The sequence below is a fragment of the Eschrichtius robustus genome, chromosome X (genome assembly GCF_028021215.1).
Source record: "Eschrichtius robustus isolate mEscRob2 chromosome X, mEscRob2.pri, whole genome shotgun sequence".
In the NCBI taxonomy this organism is placed as follows: domain Eukaryota; kingdom Metazoa; phylum Chordata; class Mammalia; order Artiodactyla; family Eschrichtiidae; genus Eschrichtius; species Eschrichtius robustus.
The window spans coordinates 21,000,954-21,020,534 of record NC_090845.1 but is presented as its reverse complement, the minus strand read 5'-3'; the positions used below and the strand labels follow the sequence as shown (position 1 = coordinate 21,020,534).

Here is a 19,581-nt window from a genome sequence, read left to right as displayed (position 1 = left end):
TGAGTCAATAGAATTGTTGTTTTAAGCCACTAAAATTTAGGGTTCTTTGTTACACAACAAAGGCTAACCGAAATCAGACGGCCATTTAGGTTGTTTACACCTGGCTTCCATTCCGATTGGTTGTAGTATCCATTCCAACTGGTCTGTGCTTTGCAATACTCGTTTAAAAATATTTTAAAAATCACCTTGTGTGGGTTGTACGTATGTAATAACAAAATATTGGTATCATGTATCTATAATGTCTATCCTGCAGCATAGTGTAGTGGCTTCTTATCTACTACAGCTTTGGACTTAGATACTCCCCATCTGTGTGATTGTATCAATACTTAACCTTGTTAAGTCACCATTTCTTCATCTGTAATTAGTAAATAATAATAGTACCCTTCATATGGTTAATTGTTGTGAGTATTAAATGAAGTAATACATATAAAGTACCCAGTGGGAATTCCCTGGTGGTCCAGTGGTTAGGACTCTGCGCTCTCACTGCTGAGGGCCTGGGTTCAATCCCTGGTTGGGGAACTAAGATCCCACAAGCCTCACAGTGTGGCAAAAAAAAAATACCCAGCATAGCACCTGGCATAATTGTTAGCATTATTACTATTAATAGTATAGAGTATTTCCCCATGTCACTAGGTATATTTAAATTAAAAAATATACATAATGGCTCCTTAGAGTTCCATTGTGAAATTTATTTTACCATTCTATTGTTGAAGATGCAGGGCTTTTTCCCAACGATAAATAATACTTTGTTTTGTTTTGTTAATAAATTTATTTATTTATTTATTTATTTATTTTTGGCTGCGTTGGGTCTTCGTTGCTGTGTGCGGGCTTTCTCTAGTTGTGGCAAGCGGGGGCTACTCTTTGTTGTGGTGTGCGGGCTCCTCATTGCGGTGCCTTCTCTTGTTGTGGAGCACAGGCTCTAGGCACGCGAGCTTCAGTAGTTATGGCTCGCGGGCTCAGTAGTTGTGGCGCATGGACTTAGTTGCTCCACAGCATGTGGGATCTTCCCGGACCAGGGATTGAACCCGTGTCCCTTGCATTGGCAGGTGGATTCTTAACCACTGCGCCACCAGGGAAGTCCCTAATACTTTGATAAACATCTTTTTACCTAAATTTTAGCCCAGGTTTCTGATTGTTTCCTTAGGTATATTCCTAGAAGTGAAATTACTAGATGAGCAGAGATGTAATTTTGTTGATCTGGAGCCAAAGAAACACTCTAAAACTTCAGGTCCTCACTACATGAAAGTGTAATTTGAGATGACTCTCTAGATGTGCTTGCTCTAGCTTGAATTATCTAAATTTTGATAACATCTGATAACATCTGGGTTCCACAGTTGTAATAGAATTTGAGTCTTTCTCAGAGGGTGGTTTTCTTGCTACATATCACAGATGGGTGACAACCTGTGAGAATGATCAATAAATAAATACAACCACCTCCAGGAAAACACCTGGTTTTGGGCCAAGATTTCCTTTCTTTTTTTTTAATTTGTTTTTTATTGAAGTATAGTTGAATTATGGGCCAAGATATTCTTTTCTTTTCTTTTCCTTACCTTACCTTACCTTACATTTCTTTTTGAGAAATTATAATTTAGGACATGGAAAGCTGTTTCATCTTTGGGGTAGACCATCAAAAGTGGAAGACTTCTGTCTATAAATGTAAAGTATTACATGACTTTAGGCCGCAATTAAAAGAGCCAGGTCAGCAATAAGTGAGGTGTTAATCAGGCCTCTTGTTTGCAAGTGATCGCCACATCTTACTCTTCCGCCATCTTGAAGGTCTCCATAGTCTTGATTTTAAAGTCTGTTTTGTCTGATATGAGAATTGCTACTCCAGCTTTCTTTTGATTTCCATTTGCATGGAATATCTTTTTCCATCCCCTCACTTTCAGTCTGTATGTGTCCCTGGGTCTGAAGTGGGTCTCTTGTAGACAGCATATATACAGGTCTTGTTTTTGTATCCATTCAGCCAGTCTGTGTCTTTTGGATGGGGCATTTAATCCATTTACATTCAAGGTAATTATTGATATGTATGTTCCTATTACCATTTTCTTAATTGTTTCGGGTTTGTTATTGTAGGTCTTTTCCTTCTCTTGTATTTCCTGCCTAGAGAAGTTCCTTTAGCATTTGTTGTAAAGCTGGCTTGGTGGTGCTGAATTCTCTTAGCTTTTGCTTGTCTGTAAAGGTTTTAATTTCTCCATCGAATCTGAATGAGATCCTTGCTGGGTAGAGTAACCTTGGTTGTAGGTTTTTCCCTTTCATCGCTTTAAATATGTCCTGCCACTCCCTTCTGGCTTGCAGAGTTTCTGCTGAAAGATCAGCTGTTTACCTTATGGGGATTCCCTTGTATGTTAATTGTTGCTTTTCCCTTGCTGCTTTTAATATTTTTTCTTTGTATTTAATTTTTGATAATTTGATTAATACGTGTCTTGGCATGTTTCTCCTTGGATTTATCCTGTATGGGACTCTCTGCGCTTCCTGGACTTGACTATTTCCTTTCCCATATTAGGGAAGTTTTCAACTATAATCTCTTCAAATATTTTCTCAGTCCCTTTCTTATTCTCTTCTTCTTCTGGGACCCCTATAATTTGAATGTTGGTGCGTTTAATGTTGTCCCAGAGGTCTCTGAGACTGTCCTCAATTCCTTTCATTCTTTTTTCTTATTCTGCTCTGCAGTAGTTATTTCCACTATTTTATCTTCCAGGTCACTTATCCGTTCTTCTGCCTCAGTTATTCTGCTATTGAGTCCTTCTAGAGAATTTGTAATTTCATTTATTGTGTTGTTCATCATTGCTTGTTTGCTCTTTAGTTCTTCTAGGTCCTTGTTAAACATTTCTTATATTTTCTCCATTCTACTTCCAAGATTTTGGATCATTTTTGCTATCATTACTCTGAATTCTTTTTCAAGTAGACTGCCTATTTCCTCTTCATTTGTTTGGTCTGGTGGGTTTTTACGTTACTCCTTCATCTGCTGTGTGTTTGTCTGTCTTCTCATTTTGCTTAACCTACTGTGTTTGGGGTCTCCTTTTCGCAGGCTGCAGGTTGGTAGTTCCCGTTGTTTTTGGTGTCTGACGCCAGTGGCTAAGGTTGGTTCAGTGGGTTGTGTACGCTTCCTGGTGGAGGGGGCTGGTGCCTGTGTTCTGGTGGATGAGGCTGGATCTTGTCTTTCTGGTGGGCAGGACCATGTCCGGTGGTGTGTTTTGGGGTGTCTGTGGCCTTATTATGATTTTAGGCAGCCTCTCTGCTAATGGATGGGGCTGTGTTCCTGTCTTGCTAGTTGTTTGGCATGGGGTGTCCAGCACTGTAGCTTGCTGGCCGCTGAGTGGAGCTGGGTCTTAGCGTTGAGATGGAGATCTCTGGGAGAGCTCTCGCTGTTTGATATTACATGGAGCTGGGAGGTCTCTGGTGGACCAATGTCCTGAACTTGGCTCTCCCACCTCAGAGGCTCAGGCCTGGCACCCGGCCAGAACACCAAGACCCTGTCAGCCACACGGCTGCTAGTGTTGGAGGGTCTCCTGCAGAGGCGGGGGGTGGCTGTGGCTCACCGTGGGGACAAGGACACTGGCAGCAGAAGTTCTGGGAAGTGCTTCTTGGCGTGAGCCTTCCCAGAGTCCGCCAAAGAGCGGGGTAGGCTCCAGCTGTGTGATTTTGGACATGGTTCTTGCATCTCAGTGTGCTTACCTGTCAAATGGAGTTAATAAGAATAATTTCCTCCTCCTAAGGTTGTGAATATTAAATGCTGCTGTAAAGCCCTTTGTAAAGTACTTAGAATACAGCACTTACCCTCTAACTGTTTACTCCTTTCTGTCTACTTGGTAAAATAAAGACTGTAACAATTTTTGGATTAGGAAGAATAATTGTGAATGGTCCAATGCAGAGAGAGAAGGATTTGTCCCTAAATCAATTTTCTTCCTGCCTTTACACAGGGATCATTCTCTTATTCATTGACCTTTGTCATGAAGCTTCACCTTTCTCATGAATAATAAGTGTGCAATGATTCTGTTAACATTTGCCAACCAATGAGGGAACATTGCTCCAATGATCATAGAATCAGGAATCATCACAGAAGCTGGTAATCACAGAGGCTGGGTAATCAGTATTGTAATCCCTATTGTACTCTGCCTGGAGTTTTTTATCTGCCTAGCCAGACATCATGTGGACAAGGTCAAATCCAGAACACATTATGCAGGATAAATTATTTACAATCCTGTCTCTAAAAGTGGACCTCATCTGTGGCCTAATTAACATTCTAACTATAAACCACATGTGGAGATCTTTTTTAAAGAGGTAGGCTTAGTGAAAATAGGAGAAAATATTGAAAAAGCATTATGCAGAACATATTGATTCACACAACTTTTTTTTTTCCCTTCTCCTTTTTACAGATATTTTAACGTTATACCAAATAGAGGGAAGTTATCCAGTTACAGTGCTTAGAATCTGGGCAAGACAGCAGATAGAACAATGTCCCAAACTTTCTTTCAGTATCTAGTCTCTGAATCCATGGTTAAAAACAAAAAGCTGTTAAAGAGCTGTGAATAGTGGTTAAGTACTCTTCATTTACCTTCAGCATTCTATAACAATGAAACTCAATTTACAATTTTATAATTCTCTTACTCAGCTTTCCGAATGTTCCACATTTGTTGAAAACTACAAACAAACATATCCAAGAATCCCAGTGAATGCCAAGCAGCATAAACACAAAGAAAACCACATCAAGGCACTGCAGAATCAAATTTCTCAAAACTAGTGATACAGAGAAAATCTTAAGTTAAGACTAATCACTGGTTTCTCATCAAAAACAATGCAATCCAGAAGATGGTGGAACAACATCTTTAAAGCATTGGAAGAATGCTTTCAACCCAGAATTTTATATCCAGTGAAAATGTCATTCAAAGATGAAGGCAAAATAAAGACATTTCAGATAAGCTAAAGCCAAGAGCATTCATCACTAGTGACCTTGTACCACAAGGAATGCTAAAAGAAGTTCTTCAGGTTAAAGGAAAAGGGTACCAGATGGACACAAGAATCTATGCAAAGGAATGAAGAGTACCAGAAATGGTAAATGTGTGGGTCATATACAAGACATTTTACTTGTTTTTAATGTCTTTATTTTATTTTTATTTTTTTTAACATCTTTATTGGAGTATAATTGCTTTACAATGGTGTGTTAGTTTCTGCTTTATAACAAAGTGAATCAGTTATACATATACATATGTTCCCATATCTCTTCCCTCTTGCGTCTCCCTCCTTCTCACCCTCCCTATCCAACCCCTCTAGGTGGTCACAAAGCACTGAGCTGATCTCCCTGTGCTATGCGGCTGCTTCCCACTAGCTATCTATTTTACATTTGGTAGTGTATATATGTCCATGCCACTCTCTCACTTTGTCACAGCTTACCTTTCCCCCTCCCCATATCCTCAAGTCCATTCTCTAGTAGGTCTGTGTCTTTGTTCCCATCTTGCCCCTAGGTTCTTCAGGACCATTTTTTTTTTTTTTTTTTTTTTAGATTCCATATATATGTGTTAGGATACGGTATTTGTTTTTCGCTTTCTGACTTACATCACTCTGTATGACAGACTCTAGGTCCATCCACCTCACTACAAATAACTCAATTTCGTTTCTTTTTATGGCTGAGTAATATTCCATTGTATATAGGTGCCACATCTTTATCCATTCGTCTGTCGATGGACACTTAGGTTGCTTCCATGTCCTGGCTATTGTAAATAGAGCTGCAATGAACATTTTGGTACATGACTCTTTTTGAATTATGGTGTTCTCAGGGTATATGCCCAGTAGTGGGATTGCTGGGTCATATGGTAGTTCTATTTTTAATTTTTTAGGGAACCTCCATACTGTTCTCCATAGTGGCTGTATCAATATACATTCCCACCAACAGTGCAAGAGGGTTCCCTTTTCTCCACACCCTCTCCAGCATTTATTGTTTCTAGATTTTTTGATGATGGCCATTCCGACCGATGTGAGGTGATATCTCATTGTAGTTTTGATTTGCATTTCTCTAATGATTAATGATGTTGAGCATTCTTTCATGTGTTTGTTGGCAATCTGTATATCTTCTTTGGAGAAATGTCTATTTAGGTCTTCTGCCCATTTTTGGATTAGATTGTTTGTTTTTTTGATATTGAGCTGCATGAGCTGCTTGTAAATTTTGGAGATTAATCCTTTGTCAGTTGCTTCATTTGCAAATATTTTTTCCCATTCTGAGGGTTGTCTTTTCGTCTTGTTTTTAGTTTCCTTTGCTATGCAAAAGCTTTTAAGGTTAATTAAGTCCCATTTGTTTATTTTTGTTTTTATTTCCATTTCTCTAGGAGGTAGGTCAAAAAGGATCTTGCTGTAACTTATGTCATAGAGTGTTCTGCCTATGTTTTCCTCTAAGAGTTTGATAGTGTCTGGCCTTACATTTAGGTCTTTAATCCATTTTGAGTTTATTTTTGTGTATGGTGTTAGGGAGTGTTCTGATTTCATACTTTTACATGTAGCTGTCCGTTTTTCCCAGCACCGCTTATTGAAGAGGCTGTCTTTTCTCCACTGTATATTCTTGCCTCCTTTATCAAAGATAAGGTGACCATATGTGTGTGGGTTTATCTCTGGGCTTTCTATCCTGTTCCATTGATCTATGTTTCTGTTTTTGTGCCAGTACCATACTGTCTTGATTACTGGAGCTTTGTAGTATAGTCTGAAGTCAGGGAGCCTGATTCCTCCAGCTCTGTTTCTCTTTCTCAAGATTGCTTTGGCTATTTGGGGTCTTTTGTGTTTCCATACAAATTGTGAACTTTTTTGTTCTAGTTCTGTGAAAAATGCCAGTGGTAGTTTGATAGGGATTGCATTGAATCTGTGGATTGCTTTGGGTAGTAGAGTCATTTCCACAATGTTGATTCTTCCAATCCAAGAACATGGTATATCTCTTCATCTATTAGTATCATCTTTTAATGTCTTTAAAAGATACTTAACTACTTAAAGTAAGAATAACAACAGTATATTATGGGATTTATAACATTTGTAGAAGTAGAATGTATGAGCACAAGAGCACAAAGAATGGGGGAGATGGGATGGACGTATATTGTTATACGATTCTTACATTATATGTTAAATGCTATAACCTTTAAAGTAGACTGTGATAAGTTAAAGTTGTATATTGTAAAGCTCAGAGCAACCACTAAAGTTCTTAAAAAGGTATAACTAATAAGTCAATAGAGGAAATAAAATGGGTTCATAAAAAATAATCCAAGGGAAGACAGGAAAAGAGGAAAAAAGGAATAAAGAACAGACGGGACAAACAGGAAGTGTGGGACTGCTGTTGTTTCTGATATCTTATACCTATCAGGTAAGAAATCACCAAAGGAAACACCTAAAACATCGTATACTTACCTCTCAAAAATGGAATGAAATAAAGAATAAATAAGTAAGCATGATATCCAGATTCCCACAAATGGAATTCAGTAGCTTTTGTTGATAACATCAACTATATTCTGATTCATTCAGCATTGAAATCAGTTTCTGTTTATCATGATAAAAGAGATTATTTTGGTTCAGAAGTGCCAGCAACCTGGCACAACTTGGGAAGATTTGAAAGAAGGAACAGATCAGGCAAAGGAGTGTTGGGAAAGGAGACCTGAGGTGCTCAGTGCTGTCACATTGGGTAGTGGCATTAGAAATCAGTGAGATTAGGATAGGCTCTGAAAGTGAAATTTAAAATCGAGCAGAGATATTCAAATTGTATCCTAGGCCAGTTAATATTTGACTATAAACTGACTGACTGTATTAACATACCTAAAGAGAAAAGGTATATCTTATAACAACCTTAATCATTGTATCAGTTAGGAATGCTTTTGACTACAACTAACAGAATAACCTACTTAGAGTAGCTTAAGCCATGAAAACTTAAAAAATTCAATTAGAAGACTGGAGGTAGCCAGTTTCAGGGCTAGTTCAGCAATTAACCATGTTACAGAGGAACTGGGCTTTTAAAACCCTTCCACTCTGCCAATTATTCTCAACTCATTTCTTGAACATAAAAGGGCTGCAGTAGCTCCAAGCATCATTTCCTCACATCAGCATCCTAAACAGGGAGGAAAGGTCAGGAGCTAAAATCTTTCTCTGGCTGAGGCTCTGTCTTTTTATCTGGAAAGCAACATCTTTACTAGAATACTCCAGAAGTCTTCCCTTTATGTCTTATTGGACAGTACTGGGTAATACGGCTACCCATGGCTGCAAGGGAGGCTGGGACAGTGAGTATTTGGCACACGGAAACAGATGCTATGTTTGGCCAAGATGAATTGTGATTCGTTCTTTGAGGTTGAGCACATTGCTGCCCCGAACAAAATTGGGATGCTCTTAGCAAGGAATTAGAAGGGAATGGCTGTAGTGTAGGCAACTAAAGGTATCTACTAGGATCAGTCCTGGAAGCATAGGGAAAGAATCTCAGATGCCAAAATTGGCGCCTCCTGCTCTGGCACTGTACTGGAACCAGAATACCCTGATGCAAGAACTCCAGTAGCTGAATCTTGAGATCAGTCTTTGCATATTGTGGAGATGGATACTTAATTTTCTCCTTATTCATTCATTTAATTGATTTTTATTGAATCAGGTGTTGTTATAGACGCTGGAATTTTAGCAGTGGAAAAATCAGACAAAAATATCCTCATGGCGCTTACATTCTAGTGAATGTGTCTTAGCTGAATGCAACTGATTCCTTGTTTATCAGTAAATTTTCTGATTACAACCGGGTTTCTCATGGCCCCCAAGCAGTCTCACATCTCATTATGAATTAATAAATTGATATTCTTATTTCACGTATCAGTCTCTTGGTTGATGTGAGTCTTCCTAAGGACATAGATTCACCTTTAGTGAAGTGACAACTCAAGTTTCTGACTTGCACATCTCAGGGCTAGTACCTGAACCATGGTAAATTCAACAAGGCATTTCAACCTTGTGAGCCATTGTGGAAGACAGAGAGCTACACAGCTTTCTCCAGTTAATAATCCAATAGTGCATGTTTTCCCTATTTGGAATGTTTAGGCTTATTCATATGTGTGAAAGGGATACAAGAAGGAAATATTAAATTATAAACATTGAAATTTATCAAAAAAAAAAAAAAGTCCTGACCTTGAAACTGTGATTTGTGCAATGTATTATGAATGAATTGGATTCAGATTCATCCTCAGGGGCTTCCCTAGTGGCGCAGCGGTTGAGAATCCGCCTGCCAATGCGGGGGACACGGGTTCGAGCCCTGGTCCGGGAAGATCCCACATGCCGCGGAGCAACTAAGCCCGCGAGCCACAACTACTGAGCCCACGTGCCACAACCAGTGAAGCCTGCACGCTTAAAGCCCATGCTCTGTAACAAGAGAAGCCACCGCAATGAGAAGCCCGTGTGCAGCTACGAAGAACCAACACAGACAAAAAAAAAAAAAATTCATCCTCAGAGGATTCAAGGTTAAAAAAATGTCCTATTCATGGACATTTAGATTGTTTCCTTTTTTCCCTCCCTGCCATTTCAAACAATGCTATTATGAACATTCTTGTATATGTCCTTGAGTACAGGAGCAGTAATTTATAGGGTACTTGCCAAGGACTGGAATGCTGGGTCAAAGCATATAATATTTGGGTTCAACTTTATAAAATAGAGCCAAATTGTTCTCCAAAGTGATTCTGCCATTCACAACTTCTACTAGCAGTGAATGAGAGTTCTTAGCGCTCTCCATCCTCACCAACAGTTGGTAATTTCACTTCATGGTTTTTGCTTATCTGATGGGTATAAAATGGTATCTTATTGTGGTTTGAATTTTATTAATGGGATATTGATCTTTTCATATGTTTATTGGCCATATATTTTTTCTTCTATTGAATTGCCAATTCAGGCAAGTTCAGAATTTTTATATTTTCATGGTGAATTTTTCCTATTCTCACGTTTGTGCCTCTTTATTTTTATAGTGGTTTTTTATTTAAAGTACATTTTTATGAAATAAATAGAGCTAATACAGCTTTTTTTTTAATTAATAGCTACTTTATTTATTTATTTATTTATTTATTTATTTAGCTGTGTTGGGTCTTCGTTTCGTGCGAGGGCTTTCTCTAGTTGCGGCAAGCGGGGGCCACTTTTCATCGTGGTGCGGGGGCCACTCTTCATCGCGGTGCGCGGGCCTCTGACTATCGCGGCCCCTCCCGTTGCGGGGCACAGGCTCCAGACGCGCAGGCTCAGCAGTTGTGGCTCACGGGCCCAGTTGCTCCGTGGCATGTGGGATCTTCCCAGACCAGGGCTCGAACCCGTGTCCCCTGCATTAGCAGGCAGATTCTCAACCACTGCGCCACCAGGGAAGCCCCACAGCTTTTTTTGGGTAAGTATTTACCTGATATGTCTTTTCTCCCAATCTTGACTTTAACCTTACTGTATTATACCAAGAACAGGCAAGTAGGAATGGTCCACCCCAGTTACAGAAAATAAGGGCCCTGTAGCCCCAGTACCAGGTTGCATCTGGTTTTGAACTTCATGCTTGTTTCTGTCCCCTTATCACTTACTGTTTCCATGGTGGACAGGACCAAGGGGTGGATAAGGATGATATGTATGTAAGGATCTAGCCAATAAATGAGACAGACTCAGATCCACCTGAAAGGATCAAATTAAATAGTAATAAGTTCTGAATCTATTTTTGCCAAAACACAGTGGAAAGGAAAGAAGTAGAAATAGAGTTTCCTTATTTACTGGCTTGAGATAGAAAAGAGTCCTAGATTAGGAAAATTAACATTCAGATATAGGATTCTGAAATGACAAATTTCAAAACATTTTGTTTACAGTATGTTGGGGAGCCATTTGATGATAACACATCCATTAAGTTAGAACCATGTGTCATTACTTTATAATTTACTAAAGTAAAAATTAGATGTAGAATACATTTGTCCACATGGGGAAACAAACCAGAAAGGGAGAAATATTGACTGAAGGCTTAGAAAATGCTGAATATGTACATGAGAGGGGAACTTGAGGATTATGATTTGAGGCCTTGTGATCATCTAGTTTTCAAGATGCCGTCTCATTTCCCAGTTTGGTTCCTCTGACTGTGCAGAATCCCCTGATTCCAGCAGCGATTGCTGTTGTACATGACTGGGATCATGAGTCTACTTCCTCAGATCTACCCGCATCATCAATTTTTCGGGGCAAGTCTGGGGTATAAGACTATGCCCTCTGGTGAAGGACACCATTCACTGCGCGTCTGGTAATAGCTATTTGGGAAATTCTTGCTAGCCATTTTGATTTTGGGGAAAGTTACTTAATGCCTGTAAACCCTGATTTTTCCTTATCTGTAAAATGGGAATAATGGGAACACCGATCTCCTATGGTTGTTGTGAGGATTAAACAAGATAATTGAGCAATAAGTTCTCAATAATATAATATTATCCTTACTGCTATTCCCTCTTTGTTCAACAAATATTTATTATATATTTTCAACATGTTAGGCAGTGAGGTAAGTATTCAATACATGGTAGCTATCATACTGCTATTTAGCCATTTCATCAATCCATATTATAATTACAGGGTATCAGGCACTGTGCCAAGTTTAGGAGCCAGTAAATAAAGACAGAACCTTCAAGACTCTGGATAAGCTTTTCTCGTTCTACCAATGGGAATCCTCTTCTCCCTTATGAGTTCTTTGGAATTCTTCAATGATATCTTCTCTTCAGTGAAAGAGATCACTGTCAGATGCCTTCCTACAATGTGCCACGTTCTGGCTGACTATAGGATGGAAGAGGGGTATAAAGGATGTGAAAAGCCTTTGCCCCATATAGGCAAGTGGCAGATAACCTGCTCCTGATGGCGCTTTTGCTTTTGCTTCTCCTTTCCTTTCCTTTTCCTATTCCTATCCCTTTCCCTTTCCCTTTCCTTTCCCAGAACCTAGTGTACTAGGGAAAAAGTTCTGCCGAAGTACCAGGGGAAAAACTCTACTGTAACAGGAGAAAAGAATATAGACACAAAGCAACACAGACCAGAAGAAAGTAGTGGACTTGTCTTTTTACAGCCCACAGGGGAAACGCAGCCCTTCAGACTTCTTCCACTCCATAGCCTTCAGCTGGGTGTCAGTCATCCAGTTCCTTCTGGATGAGACAGGCCAGGGGTTAGAAAAGGACTGAGGATTTCCTTGGGCTTGAATCCTGCAAGTAAGTAGAAGAGGGGAGGACAGAAAGAGGCCCTTACCATGGTTACAAAAAATCAGACCTTTCCCACTGCCAACATTCATGTGCTTTCAGGCGTTGTAATGTTACAGAGTTGCTGTCTCTTTCCCTACTAAATGCCTACTTCTGTTAATCAGGCTTTCCTAGAAGGTGCCAGACCCCAAGAATAGGGATGAGAGAGGGAGGAAAAAATCCTTTATGGCAATAAGAAAAAAAGTTATTTTTAATTTAAAAACATCTCAAAGGGTTTAGATTAATGCATGGATAATAGATCGGTTAAATTAAATTTAGGATGCTGGGAGGCTAGCTTTTGAGGTTGACATTTACATGGTCCTCCCATATAATAAATCATCCTTTTTTTTTTTAACTGTGATGGACTCAGTCTTTAATTGGATGGATTGTGAATATGATCTATAATGTGGACCCTTTTGTTTTTATGTTATGCTCTTATGGAAGGTTCTTTAAACGCAATGCAGCTGGTTTTTGAAGGCTGGGTTGGGACTAAACCAGCCTTTGAAGGTGGGAGCATTGCTTACCATTCCTCTCCTTCCATTACTGCTTGAGAGCTGGTTTCCATCATCTAATCAGTTAAATCTTAACTAAATATTGAGAATTAACTTTGTGCCCAGACTCGAAATTTAAAAGATGACTCCTGCCTTCAAGAAGCTTACAATATCATTGGAGTTCCATGATGGACACTTTAAATAATTAAAGAAATAATACAAAGCAAAGTATAATTAAGTGATAAGTTGTCAGATACAGACTTAGTGAAATAGAAATGTAGAGAAAGTAAAAGTTAATGATTACAGGAGTCAGGAAATCCTCTTAGAAGAAGTAGGACTTCAGTTGGGCTCTGCGAATCCAGGAAGGGAGGAAATGAAGAGGGTACGACATGAACAGACCAGAGAAAGAAACCAGAAAGTTCAGAGCCTCAGCTTCCTCATCTGGGAAATGAGTCAGGAAGCCAGACATGAGCCCCTCTGTGGCAGAGACTGTCGTTTTCAGTCTCGTGGCTCCAGCATCAAAGCAGTTTCTCTCATAGAGTAGGCACTTGATAGGTGTGTCTTGACTTGAACAAACATGACATATGAAGGCGATGGTTTGGAGATTTGTCTACCCGGGGCCAAAGTTCGTGTTAGCAAGCAATGAATCTCCCTCAGGAATCTGGGGCTTGGCTCTGAACCATCCTGAGAGAGTCACATTACTTCTCCCTGGGCGTGGAACTAAGTCCTCTGAGAATGCAGTGAAACGGATGTCTTGCTTATGCAACTCATTTCCTCTGAGGACACATAACCCTGGTTGCCTCCAGCATAAGTTTCATCTGGGTTGGGGGTGATGGTGACATTGGCAGGTTACTTAGGGAACTTTCTTGCCAGGAGATGAGCAGCTGGGCCGTTGGTACATTGATACCTGGCCACCTTCCATGGATGCCTTTAATTAAAATGACATTTTATTTTTTTAACGATTTATTTATTATTATTATTATTTTATTATTTGATTTTATTTTTGGCTGCGTTGGGTCTTAGTTGTGGCGTGCGGGCTCTTCATTGCGGTGTGTGGGCTTCTCTCTAGTTGTGGCATGCAGGTTTTCTCTCGCTAGTTGTGGCGCGCGGGCTCCAGGGCGAGTGGGCTCTGTAGTTTGTGGCACATGGGCTCTCTCGTTGAGGTGCGTGAGCTCAGTAGTTGTGGTGCATGGGCTTAGTTGCCCCACGGCATGTGGGATCTTAGGTCCCTGACCAGGGATCGAGTCCACGTCCCCTGCATTGGAAGGCGGATTCTTTACCACTGGACCACCAGGAAGTCCCTAAAATGACATATTTTAATTAGCCAGGTATGTGTGATAATGTGAGACAGAAGAACAAACAAACACATTCCCATTTAATTATTTGGGAAGCGTTCTTAGCCTCTTTATAAAAAGTGTATTTATGAAACTGGAAAATTCAGTTTGGGTTATTTAGTCTCTTTTTCTCTAAGGGAAGAACTCTCAAATGTCATCTTCTCTTGTGGCTCTACAGGCCACTATCCTGTCTCCTCACCAAGACTCCTCCAACACTGCATACCAGCAGAATGCATTATTTATATTGCTTCCTCTGAGGTCTTATGGCACATTATTCATTGGAGCAGTTATCACAGTGCATTTGATCACATTTCTGTTTTTTCCTCTCAGGGTGGTGGATTCCTGGAGGTCAGGAACTCTGTCTGTTTGATCTTTGTAACCTTAGCACCCAGCAAAGCACCTGGCCTATAGTAGGTGCTTAATAAATGGATTAAATTAATATATTGGCTCTATTGATTTTTAAAATAAATTTATTTATTTATTATATTTATTTTTGGCTGGGTTGGGTCTTCATTGCTGTGCGTGCGGGCTTTCTCTAGTTGCGGTGAGTGGGGGCTACTCTTCGTTGTGGTGCGCTGGCTTCTCATTGCGGTGGCCTCTTGCTGCAGAGCACAGGCTCTAGGCGCGTGGGCTTCAGTAGTTGTGGCACGCGAGCTCAGTAGTTGTGGCACACGGGCTTAGTTGCTCCGCGGCATGTGGGATCTTCCCGGACCAGGGCTCGAACCCGTGTCTCCTGCATTGGCAGGCGGATTCTTAACCACTGTGCCACCAGGGAAGCCCTCTATTGATTATTTTTTAAGAATTTAAGATAGAATTCATCAGAAAAATTCCTCCTATTCATTATCTTGACTTTCTCTGAGACTGTAAGAGCCTCTTGGCCAAGTAAAAGCCATCCCCAGAACTGGTTTGCGGGGGATTCTGAAATGATTTCTCTCCAAGAGCCTCCAGGAAAGAAAACAGCCCTGCCAACACACCTTGATTGTAGCCCACTGAGTCGTGTGTCAGACATCTGACATCCAGAACTGTAAGATAATCAATCTGTGTTGTTTTAACCCACTAAGTTTGTGGTAATTTGTTACAGCAGCAACAGGAAGCTAATATAGTGGATGAGGAAAATACTGTCCAAATCACATTGTTCAGGAATAATTCACTCTTGCTGTATCAGGAGTATTTTGCATATTCCTCAGTTAATGTCATATTATATTGATTTGTTTCCGTGTTCTCGCTCTCGTAGGCTGTGTGCCTCTCCTGGTGCAAGACTGTGCTTTTTTCATCTCTGTATTCTTAGTCCCTCAAACATCATTGAATCTCTGTGTGTTTCTATGGTGACAAAGGATGAAGTAGGGAGGCACATGGGGCGGAGACCTGATGATGGTGGCGTCAGCATTAGGGAGGGGAAGTGCGAGAACTGGCGGGGACCGGATTGGCTGATGTTAGTTCTCGGTGGTGTGGGCTGGCGGGGCTGGAAGGCAGAGAATCTGCAGGTTCACTGCAGGCGTGACGAGGAACCGCTCAAAGCAGCTTGGTTTCCGTGGGGCTCTCGGTCTGGGAATGATTGAACAGACTTCTGAGTCTCCCGCATATGCCTCATCAGTAGTGAACCCCTCTCTGATTCCCTCCCACCCACTCCCTCACCCAGAGTGTTTCTCAACGCTTATAGTCCCAGACAGGAAGGCACAGACTTCAGTTAGAATTGGAGCAGCTCCAATCACTAAAGTATTCAATTTGGGCTTCCTGCAAGTGACACTGTTTCCCTAGTTTCCCAACACTAGATTTCAGTACCTTGAGGGGCCCCGAATGTGCCCTTTAATAGCAAGACCAAACTCTGGCAGGCTTGGCCTGAGACATTTATTCTAGTACATTAAAGCAGATTGCTCTCAGTGTGTGTGTGTGTGTGTGTGTGTGTGTGTGTGTGTGTGTGTGTGTGTGTGTGTGGTTAAAATTAAATACAAAATGGAGACTGGACTTGAGAATTCCCTGAGCAGACAAAACCATTTAAGCCAGTAAGCTCAACTAAATCTAGCTTATTTCATGGACATAAATGAAACTTAACCTAGGTTATTTCTTGTAAATGCCTCTGACAGTCATAAAAAAAAAAAACAACCTTAAGTCATGGTCTTTAAAATGGTATGAGATAATCACTTTTAACCAATCCCCTGCCATCTGGAACCCCCCATTGTAATAACCAGTCATTGTAAACATTAATAACTTTCTCATTTTCACTTTATAAGCCTTGCTGTAATTTAATGCCTGTGACCTTCATATCCATCTTTGAATCTGGAAGCTCCCAGTTCCTAACTGTTTTTATATACACAACAAACTCTTACTAAATACTACTTATTGATTTGGTGGTTTTGATTGTGTTATTTCTGGATTTTTGAAAGTTTTCTGACATCAGAAGTGGGATCCAAAGAAGACCCTCAACAACTCTGAGGCCAGTGAGCAACCACGTGCTGGTACCCACTGGGCCCATTGAGCTCACCACTGTCTTGCCAACCTTGCAGTCAGCCTGAATGCTGCTCTCTTTGCATGTTGAGCTCTTGGAATTTATTGTGCATACCTGTATTCTGTTTGTTGAAGCTTCTTGGTAAGTCACCCTTCTGTCTGAAAGGGGAGAAACTTGTGATTCCCTGGGATTTAGGCAATGGTAGGATTACTGAGCTCCTCACAGATTGTTTCAGGGAATCTAGAGGAAGAGATAGGCTCCACCTCATCTAAATCTCATTCTCCTCTTCCCTTAAAAACTCTTGCTTCTTGTATGTATACCTACTATGGACCAGGATCTTGTGCCTTTCTGGCAAAATGGGTGAACTTTATAAAGGATAATTTGGAATTGTAGTGGCCACTTCGGGGAAACTTTAACGTAGATAAGATAGTCCACTTTACGGGGTGCCCTTGAAAAGAGGATTGCAAACCTTTCAGAGACGATGGAAGATACTCTTTGATTTGTATGCAGAAGTTTCTAAGAGACAAAGTGACTCTAAAAATAGCTTCTCTAAAAGAATCCTTACAGTGCGCGCATGTGCGCACACACACACACACACACACACAATCTTCATTAAAAAACTTTGGCCATCTGAGCAGGTAACCTTAACTTAGTCTGTCGGCCAGAAACACAATTTGGATCCAGATTCTTTTGAGTTTTGTATTATTATACCTGAGATATGGCTAAAATTAAAAAATGAAAACTATGAGACCTTTGTGTCTGTCTACATGTTTATGTATATCCATATATGTATGTATATTATATATATACATATATGATATTTTTTTTGGCCACCCCGTGCAGCTTGTGGGATCTTAGTTCCCCAACCAGGGGTTGGACCCGGGCCCTCGGCAGTGAAAGCCCCGAGTCCTAACCACTGGACCGCCAGGGAATTCCCATATATATATGATATTTTTTTAATAGATCTTTATTGGAGTATAATTACTTCACAATACTGTGTTAGTTTCTGTTGCACAACAAAGCAAATCAGCCATATGCATACACATGTCCCCATATCCCCTCCCTCTTGAGCCTCCCTCCCTTCCTCCCTATCCCACCCCTCTAGGTCATGGCAAAGCACTGAGCCGATCTCCCTGTGCTATGCAGCTGCTTCTCACCAGCCAACTATTTTACATTCGGTAGTGTATATATGTCGATGCTACTCTCACTTCGCCCCAGCTTCGCCCTCCCACCCCATGTCATCAAGTCCATTTTCTATGTCTGTCTCTTTATTCCTGCCCTGCAACAAGGTTCATCAGTACCATTTTTGCTTTTAGGTTCCATATATATGTGTTAGCATACGGTATTTGTTTTTCTCTTTCTGACTTACTTCGCTCTGTATGACAGACTCCAGGTCCATCCCCCTCACTACAAATAACTCAATTTCATTTCTTTTTATGGCTGAGTAATATTCCATTGTATTTATGTGCCACATCTTCTTTATCCATTCATCTGTTGATGGACACTTAGGTTGCTTCCATGTCCTGGCTATTGTAAATAGAGATGCAGTGAACATTGTGGTACATGACTCTTTTTGAATTATGGTTTTCTCAGGGTATATGCCCAGTGGTGGGATTGCTGGATCATATGGTAATTCTATTTTTAGTTTTTTAAGGAACCTCCATACTGTTCTCCATAGTGGCTGTACCAGTTTACATTCCCACCAACAGTGCAGGAGGGTTCCCTTTTCACCACACCCTCTCCAGCATTTATTGTTTGTAGATTTTTTGATAATGGCCATTCTGACTGGCGTGAGGTGATACCTCATTGTAGTTTTGATTTGCATTTCTCTAATAATTAGTGATGTTGAGCATCTTTTCATATGCCTCTTGGCCATCTGTATGTCTTCCTTGGTGAAATGTCTATTTAGGTCTTCCACCCATTTTTTAACTGGATTGTTTGTTTTTCTGATATTGAGCTAGCTCCATGAGCCGTTTGTATATTTTGGAGATTAATCCTTTGTCTGTTGCTTCATTTGCAAATATTTTCTCCCATTCTGAGGGTTGTCTTTTCGTCTTGTTTATGGTTTCCTTTGCTGTGCAAAAGCTTTTAAGTCCCATTTGTTTATTTTTGTTTTTATTTCCGTTTCTCTAGGAGGTGGGTCAAAAAGGATCTTGCTGTGATTTATGTCAAAGAGTGTTCTTCCTATGTTTTCCTCTAAGAGTTTTATAGTGTCCAGTCTTATATTTAGGTCTCTAATCCATTTTGAGTTTATTTTTGTGTATGGTGTTAGGGAGTGTTCTAATTTCATTCTTTTACATGTAGCTGTCCAGTTTTCCCAGCACCACTTATTGAAGAGACTGTCTTTTCTCCATTGTATACCTTTGCCTCCTTTGTCATAGATTAGTTGACCATAGGTGCGTGGGTTAATCTCTGGGCCTTCTATCTTGTTCCATTGATCTATGTTTCTGTTTTTGTGCCAGCACCGTATTGTCTTGATTACTGTAGCTTTGTAGTATAGTCTGAAGTCAGGGAGTCCGATTCCTCCAGCTCCATTTTTTTGCCTCAAGACTGCTTTGGCTATTCGGGGTCTTTTGTGTCTCCATACAAATTTTAAGATGATTTGTTCTAGCTCTGTAAAAAATGCCATTGGTAATTTGATAGGGATTGCATTGAATCTGTAGATTGCTTTGGGTAGTATAGTCATTTTCACAATATTGATTCTTCCAATCCAAGAACATGGTATATCTCTCCACCTGTTGGTATCATCTTCAATTTCTTTCATCAGTGTCTTATAGTTTTCTGCATACAGGTCTTTTGTCTCCCTAGGTAGGTTTATTCCTAGGTATTTTATTCTTTTTGTTGCAATGGTAAATGGGAGGGTTTCCATAATTTCTCTTTTAGATTTTTCATCATTAGTGTATAGGAATGCAAGAGATTTCTGTGCATTAATTTTGTATCCTGCAACTTTACCATATTCATTAATTAGCTCTAGCAGTTTTCTGGTGGCAGTTTTAGGATTCTCTATGTATAATATCATGTCATCCGCAAACAGTGACAGTTTTACTTCTTCTTTTCCAATTTGCATTCCTTTTATTTCTTTTTCTTCTCTGATTGCTGTGGCTAGGACTTCCAAA

General features: G+C 40.2%; 1 long non-coding RNA gene across 1 annotated transcript in view; it reads left to right on the top strand.

The window, feature by feature from the left end:
* The window catches only part of LOC137757261 (uncharacterized), a 31,558-nt gene that overhangs the window by 3,694 nt on the left and 8,283 nt on the right, over positions 1-19,581 (top strand). Inside the window, exon 2 of the long non-coding RNA XR_011072317.1 lies at positions 4,616-5,055. This is a non-coding gene — a long non-coding RNA (uncharacterized lncRNA). The remainder of the gene's footprint in view (positions 1-4,615; positions 5,056-19,581) is intronic.